Below are 7,356 nucleotides of genomic sequence, written 5' to 3'. Positions count from 1 at the left end.
AATAACCCACACCAGCAGATACCTGAGGATACAGCGTCTGATCCGTTTAACTCCTTTGTAAAACTGACTTCAAATTAAGGGTAATGAGGAAATGAAATAAAAATCCAGTAAATGCTCAAGTGCTCTTTACTTTTAAATGAAAAAGTCCACTTACTGAAAGAACACATTATTTAACACTGATGGGATGTGAGAATTATATACTATATTAGATTCCAGATTAAACATGCAGTCCTTTTTTCATTGTCAAAATTGTTTCTGCCTCCCAGATAGTCTCTTTCCCAAAATTCAGCCTTGGTGCAGAATTACAGCCACTAGAGCCAGTCCCACAATGAGCTTTCCTTAGTATGTATCATTTCTGAGTCTGTAACTTTTGAGGAGGAGAGAGGCAGGGGGAAAGGTGGCAAGGTGCCCCTTATGATCATAAGGGGCAAGAATCCAGATTGGCCCATCTGAGTTTTCATTTTCTCAAAGGCAAAGCAGGATACCCAGGATATGGTTTACACCTGTCACCACTTCTAGCCACTGGGGGACCATAGGCAGGCTGGGGGAACACAAATTAATGTTAGATAACCTCATAAAGTGACATTTTCATGCCATGGAGCCTTTAAAGTATAAGAGCTGAGGGAATAACAGATTAGCTGAGGACTCTTAAGTCTGGACAGGTTTTCTCCCGAGGGGTCACAGTGATAAAACACCTATACAATAAAAACTGTTACTCATCCTGAGTCCTGTGTGGGGTTAGGTTTAGGCAACAAAAGCATTTTGGTAAATATTAGGGAAAGATTAAAAAGACTCTACTGCTCAAATCACTCAATCTCTTTATTATTTATTCGAGATGATGATCTTTCTCTTAGTACGTGCCCTAATTGTCTAAACATAACCATACATGAAATCATTGCTACAAGTAGTTGAAAAAGAAAAAGGTTGTAAGTGAACATTTCACTGATACATTCAGAATTAACCCTCTGAGGAAGGTTGGCGTGTGTCAAAACATTGTTTGACAAAACTCCTACTTAAAAACTAATATTACAAAATTTTGTTTCAGACATTTACATACTATTTTAATCACATATAACCTAAGACTTTGGTAAACTCATTTGAAGCACCAAAATAATTTGGACAAATACATCCCATAGTTGAATGTCTGTGTTTCAAATACGTTTAAGGAATTTCAAAAGGTGAACACCAACGTTTCAGTTTCAGCGCCTATTTGTCGCTTTACACAGAAAAAAATGGGCATCACTGAAGGGAAAGCTGAGTTTGTTCCGAACATTTTGATATGAAACACATGGTGATTGGTTATCTGCAAATACCCTAAAACCTTGTTACCATAAAAACATATGAAGAGATGTTAAAAAATGCCCTTACACTTCAGAGTGTTAACAGATTTACTGAGGTCTAGAAAGAGTTCCTTGTTTATCATCTGAACTGAACATGGACACTACCATAGGTGTATATTAAATGTAGATTTTAATGCTGTGAGAGGTCTTCACTAAAAATCTGGGACGGTTGGTAGTGCCCAAATTAAAATGGTAGTATTGCCATATATTGCTATATACATCTCTTCCAAAACATCCCCATTCTATTTAATGTATGTGATACAAATATTATATCTTTCATCTGGACAAATACATCTAGTCCAATCAGAATGACCCATCTCCAAAGACCCAAAATGCTCAAGAAGTCTGGCTTTGCCTAATTTCCTTTGTCATTATTGGGCATACAATATTCAGAAGTTAATTCAGACAATAAAGACAAATCCACTGCAGGAAAGGCAGAGTGGGTGCAGGAACACCTGGACTCAGGTTTGGGTAGCTTTGCCCCTTCTTAGCAAAACTTTGAGTTCAGATATAATAGTTCATGTTTAATTAATTGTTTAATGTTTGTGCAGCAAGGAAATTCCACCATCTAACCCATGAAGTCACATCACATTGTTCATGCAGTTATGATGCCCCAATTAATATGCTTTAATTAATACAGTGGGGATTTCATTTTTTACTTCATTGGTAAACTATACTTACTATATCTCACGGCTCTGTGTGAAATCGTAACTACTGAAACAGATAGACCCGTGGTGGTGCTTGCATAAGGATCAACTGCATCTCGTTAGTGAGATAAAAACAAAACAAGTTCTCATTCACAGATCAAATTGGGGTTGAGTGAGAGGACATTTTCAGGTAAATAACTGTTATTTGAGATAATTCTTCTCCAAAACCTCTTCAAAGTCTCTGCACTAAATGTCACCAACTGGACCTTAGAGCACTGAAACATTTCACGTTTTGAACACGGAGTGGAAACACAAACTTGCTGGTTTATCTGGCTTGCATTGTTTTGTGTGCTCTGGTGCCAGTGTGTGCGTGCTTGGCTAACTAATGCACAGTGAGAGCTGTGTTGTAACATCACCTGGTCAGTGTATGTGTTATTTGATTGTGATGGATAGGTCAATAGAGCAGCAGACAGACCACTTTATTGCACAATTGCACTGAATTTCTTGTTTCTTTGTGTGTGTGTGTGTGTGCGTGTGTGTGTGTGTGTGTGTGTGTGTGTGTGTGTGTGTGTGTGTGTGTGTGTGTGTGTGTGTGTGTGTGTGTGAGAGAGAGAGAGAGAGAGAGAGGGCGGGAGATGGAGAGAGAATGTGATGTTTAAGTCATTGGCATCACACTTCAAGTTTGGGTCAAGGTCTAAAAAGTTGGTTACAGTAGCCGTCAATCAGGCTGGTGTTGGAAACTTCTCTACACTGCAGCACGAGGCCAAAGCGAATCTTTCCCTCTGCAGTACTACAGAGTTAGTTACAATAGCCATCGATTTACGTCAATCAGGCTGCTGTTGGAAACTTCTCTACACTGCACCACCAGGCCGAAGGGAATCTTTCCCTCTGCATTTCTTCAGCGGCACTGGTGCATTTCAAAAGGCATGTGCAGAATGCTATCCACGCTTATTTTTCCATTCATCTGTTTTCGTTTTTTTTTCCTGCACTACTTTCTTCATGTTTGTTGGCAGAACACTCCATACTGTATCCTCCTCTCTGGCTGGCTGCTGCACGTCTCCACAGCTTTGTAAGATCTCAACAATCTCTTGCTGCCTCTTGTGCTCACGGTTCCATGCTGTGTCTGGATGTTTGCCTTTCTCTGTTTCTTCTACATTCGCTCAAAGTGTGCTGGTCTATTGGATAATTCCATGCATAACTGATCTTTATTCTTCCCTGCCACCAGCAGGGTATTGGCAACTATTGGATTAATTGCCATGACGTTTGGTATGGATGTCCATGGGGCCCAGAGGATGAATACCAATGACTTTAGTGATCCATCTAGCGCCATCATGAGGTTTACATTTCCAATTTAAAATGAAATATCTTATGTTTGAGCCATGTAATTTGGTACAGACATGTCTACCTCAGGATAAATGATACTCACTTTGGTAATCCCTTAATTTTTTATATAACACCGCCTTTAATTTGTAGTTGTCCTACTTTGGTTTATGACCAAAGACCTGAAAAACTATTACCATTCCTAACAGCCTTGGATGCATTGTGAACATGTTAGCATTCTAACATTTGCGAATTATCACTAAGTACCAAGTAAATCTGAGGCTAATGGGTACAATTAAATTACATCTGTTTTGAATTGGAGCCCCTGCTGTGTCAGTGTTTTAAAAAAATCATAGTAAATGCATGTGTGTATTTTATAACATGTTAACTTCCCAAGAGCACCCTGATCCATGTATAGCTCCAATGCACTAAAGAGATTGACTAAACACCCACACAAATGAAACACATGGGTCCTCAAACTCCATAAGGGAGATGTTCAATTTGGCTGCTGTGTTAAACACTATCAACACAAAAACATCCTCCATCCACAAAGAGGACAACAAACAGATATAGAACAAGGTTTAAATCATTCAGACTATGATTTAAATGCAATGTCATGCGGCAGCATACATATTCTGGAGTTCTTTCAGTAACAAACAATTTCTGTGTTCAAGGACGAAACACATTTAACAGTTTTCCGTCAGCCTAGAGTAAGAATTGGTCATCCTTGTACAGTTAAACCATTTCTTTTATGAATGCTAAAACATATTTTAGGACAATTACAAAAATCAATTCATTATAATGTTTTTTTTTAACCTTCTGGAATAAAATTAAAAAAATAAATCATGTTCTCAAAAGGTTTCTGCCTCGAGTCCAACCAAGAAAATTTCTCCTTGGGTTGTTGTTCTGGCTTGCCTACTCCGATTTTCTCACAGATTGGAGAAGCGGGTTATCAATTGTTACCAATCCGAGATGCTTTTGATGGTAGCTGGCTGGCACAGCTGAGAGGAAGCTTGAGCTCCAACTACTTCAAACCAACTGATCTCAGCTTTATTAGCTGCAAACACAGTTTGCAGTATGTTACATCAAAGTGGCCACAGAAACCCTCTCTCTGATTATCAGGGAATTGAAATCAGAACGATGTCCTTTTTCATTTGATGTTGTCGGTCTTCAGAGATTCAGCTCTCTTGTACATTGCAAGGGAGGAAAGTAAGTGTCAAAGTGGTATTGGGGCTTGGAGGTTCTTTTAAACCTTCCTAAGTCTGACTCTCTGGGGCCTGTGGACAGATGAGTACAGTAATCAAAGTTCACATAAATCCACAACCCCTGGGTCTCAAATCCAGCTTGAAATACCACATGTTATTTTATAATTTCTACTTTTATTTTAAACCTCAGGGTACACTGATGTCAGTACGTGTCAAATTATGTTATATGTTGTGATTTTTTTAGCCTTTATTGAATAGATTCTTATAGAACAAGGCTTATGTTGAATCAAACACACAGGCACAACGACAGAAAGGGAGGCTTCATTTTATATAGTTAGGTTAGTAGATAATTAGATAACACATGGTAAGAAAACATGTACTGTTAAATTACCGATACTTTGTTGAGTGATGAATTAGTATTTAGGGGTAAAGTGAATGTGTGCATGGTAAATATATTACCATTTAGTCACCCTAAATTACAGATTCTTGCTATCATCAGATTTGATTGTTCATTAGATCATTTTGCCTTTATTTAAGTGCAATTTATAGAAAAACACAAGATTCACTCTTTTACTTATGACCACATGGCTGTTACCATCTGGGTGTTGGTGTAAAATGTACAAGTCAGCAAATGCTGAATGAGCATGTTAGCTTCTTTCTTTTTTCATACCATTGTTCATACCAGTCAGTTAAGGCTTGTTCATAAACACTGACTCATTCAGGTCTTATAAAAAAGTACAATGTAATCCTTGCTGTGAACATTTCCACAGTCTCCAAGGGCAACGAGACAAATGTGTCCTACTTATATCCTTTGTTTTATATGCACAGTGTTGCGTTTATGTGTTGATGAGTCATGATGAATTAATCTGTAGAAAATAGCTGGAATGAAGTGAGAAAGTCAAATGATTAAAATAAAAAAATCTCCACAGAAGACACTGCTACTGCCGCAAACTAGAATGAAAGAGAGATGAAAATGTTGACAAAAACTTGAAAGTCAAAGTAAATCTGATAAACATGAGAGAGCAGCGGGAGAGCGTTACAGCAGAAGACACAATAAATTGCTCTCCACAACCCCTCACACTTCAATACTTTTATAAAGTCTGTCACATCAAGTTGTCGAGCTACACATTTATGATGTACTTTGATTCTAAGTGAAATGTGTGTTTTCAAGGGTATGGGGAAATAGAAAAAAAGGAGTGGGATCTGACTGGCCCCCTCTGCTTGTTGCCATGGATACCAACATCCCAAAATTGCTGTACTAGAAAGTCTGAAATTTGGTGAGCAGCAGATCCTTTGCTGTAATCTGGACACTCTCTGGAGGACGGGAGCTTTAATGCAAGAAGAGTTTACAGTTTGACATATCCTGGATTCCAGTGTAAATATACGGCCATTCTTTTAAATACGTGGTTGAAGTAATTAATTTACAAAACTACTTAGTTAGGTTAAGGAAAAGATTATTGTTTGGGTTCAAGTAATTTGTTACGTAACTTAAGCTGTGTAAGTAAGTATGTTACAATGGTGGACGTAAGTTGAGTACATCAAAGTTGACTTACGGTTCCGGACAGGACATAAACAGAAAGTCCTGAGTAACCATCCCCATCCACCCGAACCCGTCCCTACGAGGACTTTGATTAGAAACGTTTTAGTGAAACAAACGGAATCCAGGTTAAATTAAGCTTCCCTTAAAATGTAATTGAAAATGCAGTTTAGTTTATTTATGTGGAACGTAATTTTTAGGAGAGAAGATCATATTTCTTTCGCTCAGAAGAAGACCCATTCTAACCTGAAGCTTTGTTACACAAAACCATCCGAGAAGCCGTCATTGGGAACAGTTAGGAACGCTTTCACACAACACCTGGCAGGTGATTGAGTCAACCATCTGTCTATCGCGTTTGTAGTTGTTTTAAACCACCGTCACACCTAAACACCACTTGTAGCTGCCAGTTGCTTCTCACCCAACACTGATTGGTTAGCTAGGCTGGCAGTTCAGACACACACACTTGAAACCTTATATGTCCTTGACGTTCCACTCCCCAGGTTGCTCTGGTGGTGCAGGAAATTCCAACGGATGTATATATTTTCCGTTTCCTTCCACTTTCTTTGTGTTGGAATTTTAAATTTGGTGGATTGACGAGGACTATTGTTGACTGCTCCTCTGATCTCTACTGGGAAATTCAGACAGCTAGCTAGACAACCTGTCCAATCAGAATTTTGTCATGCACAACTATTTTGCAGCTCTGTACCGACCTTAACCCCGCCCATGATAATTCTGAATGGTTTAAAGAACCAGAGCACGTTTTCCTTCTTTCCCCGAATGCTATGTCAGAGACGAAAAGTAACGTCTCTAAAAATAGAGTTGTGAAAGGTAGTGACACTGAGGTGATCACGAAGGATAGCACTAACATTGACTATTTAGTGTGAAAGGTAGTCTCAAGTTTACAGAGAAAGTCAGAGAAAGTCAGATAATTATAACAGAGAAAGTCAGATAATTATAACAGAGAAAGTCAGATAATTAATACAGAGAAAGTCAGATAATTATAACAGAGAAAGTCAGATAATTAACACAGAGAAAGTCAGATAATTAATACAGAGAAAGTCAGATAATTATAACAGAGAAAGTCAGATAATTAATACAGAGAAAGTCAGATAATTAATACAGAGAAAGTCAGATAATTAACACAGAGAAAGTCAGAGAAAGTCAGATAATTATAACAGAGAAAGTCAGATAATTAATACAGAGAAAGTCAGATAATTAATACAGAGAACGTCAGAGAAAGTCAGATAATTAATACAGAGAAAGTCAGATAATTAATACAGAGAAAGTCAGAGAAAGTCAGATAATTA

At 38.1% G+C, this 7,356-nt stretch overlaps 1 long non-coding RNA gene across 1 annotated transcript in view; it reads left to right on the top strand.

Annotated features, from left to right (window-relative positions):
- The first annotated feature begins 5,730 nt into the window (after positions 1-5,730).
- Positions 5,731-7,356, top strand: part of LOC117960269 — a 4,048-nt gene continuing 2,422 nt past the window's right edge. Inside the window, exon 1 of the long non-coding RNA XR_004660107.1 lies at positions 5,731-5,856. This is a non-coding gene — a long non-coding RNA (uncharacterized LOC117960269). The remainder of the gene's footprint in view (positions 5,857-7,356) is intronic.

The sequence above is a fragment of the Etheostoma cragini genome, chromosome 17 (assembly GCF_013103735.1).
Source record: "Etheostoma cragini isolate CJK2018 chromosome 17, CSU_Ecrag_1.0, whole genome shotgun sequence".
Taxonomy (NCBI): Eukaryota; Metazoa; Chordata; class Actinopteri; order Perciformes; family Percidae; genus Etheostoma; species Etheostoma cragini.
This window is presented reverse-complemented; position numbering and strand designations above follow the sequence as displayed.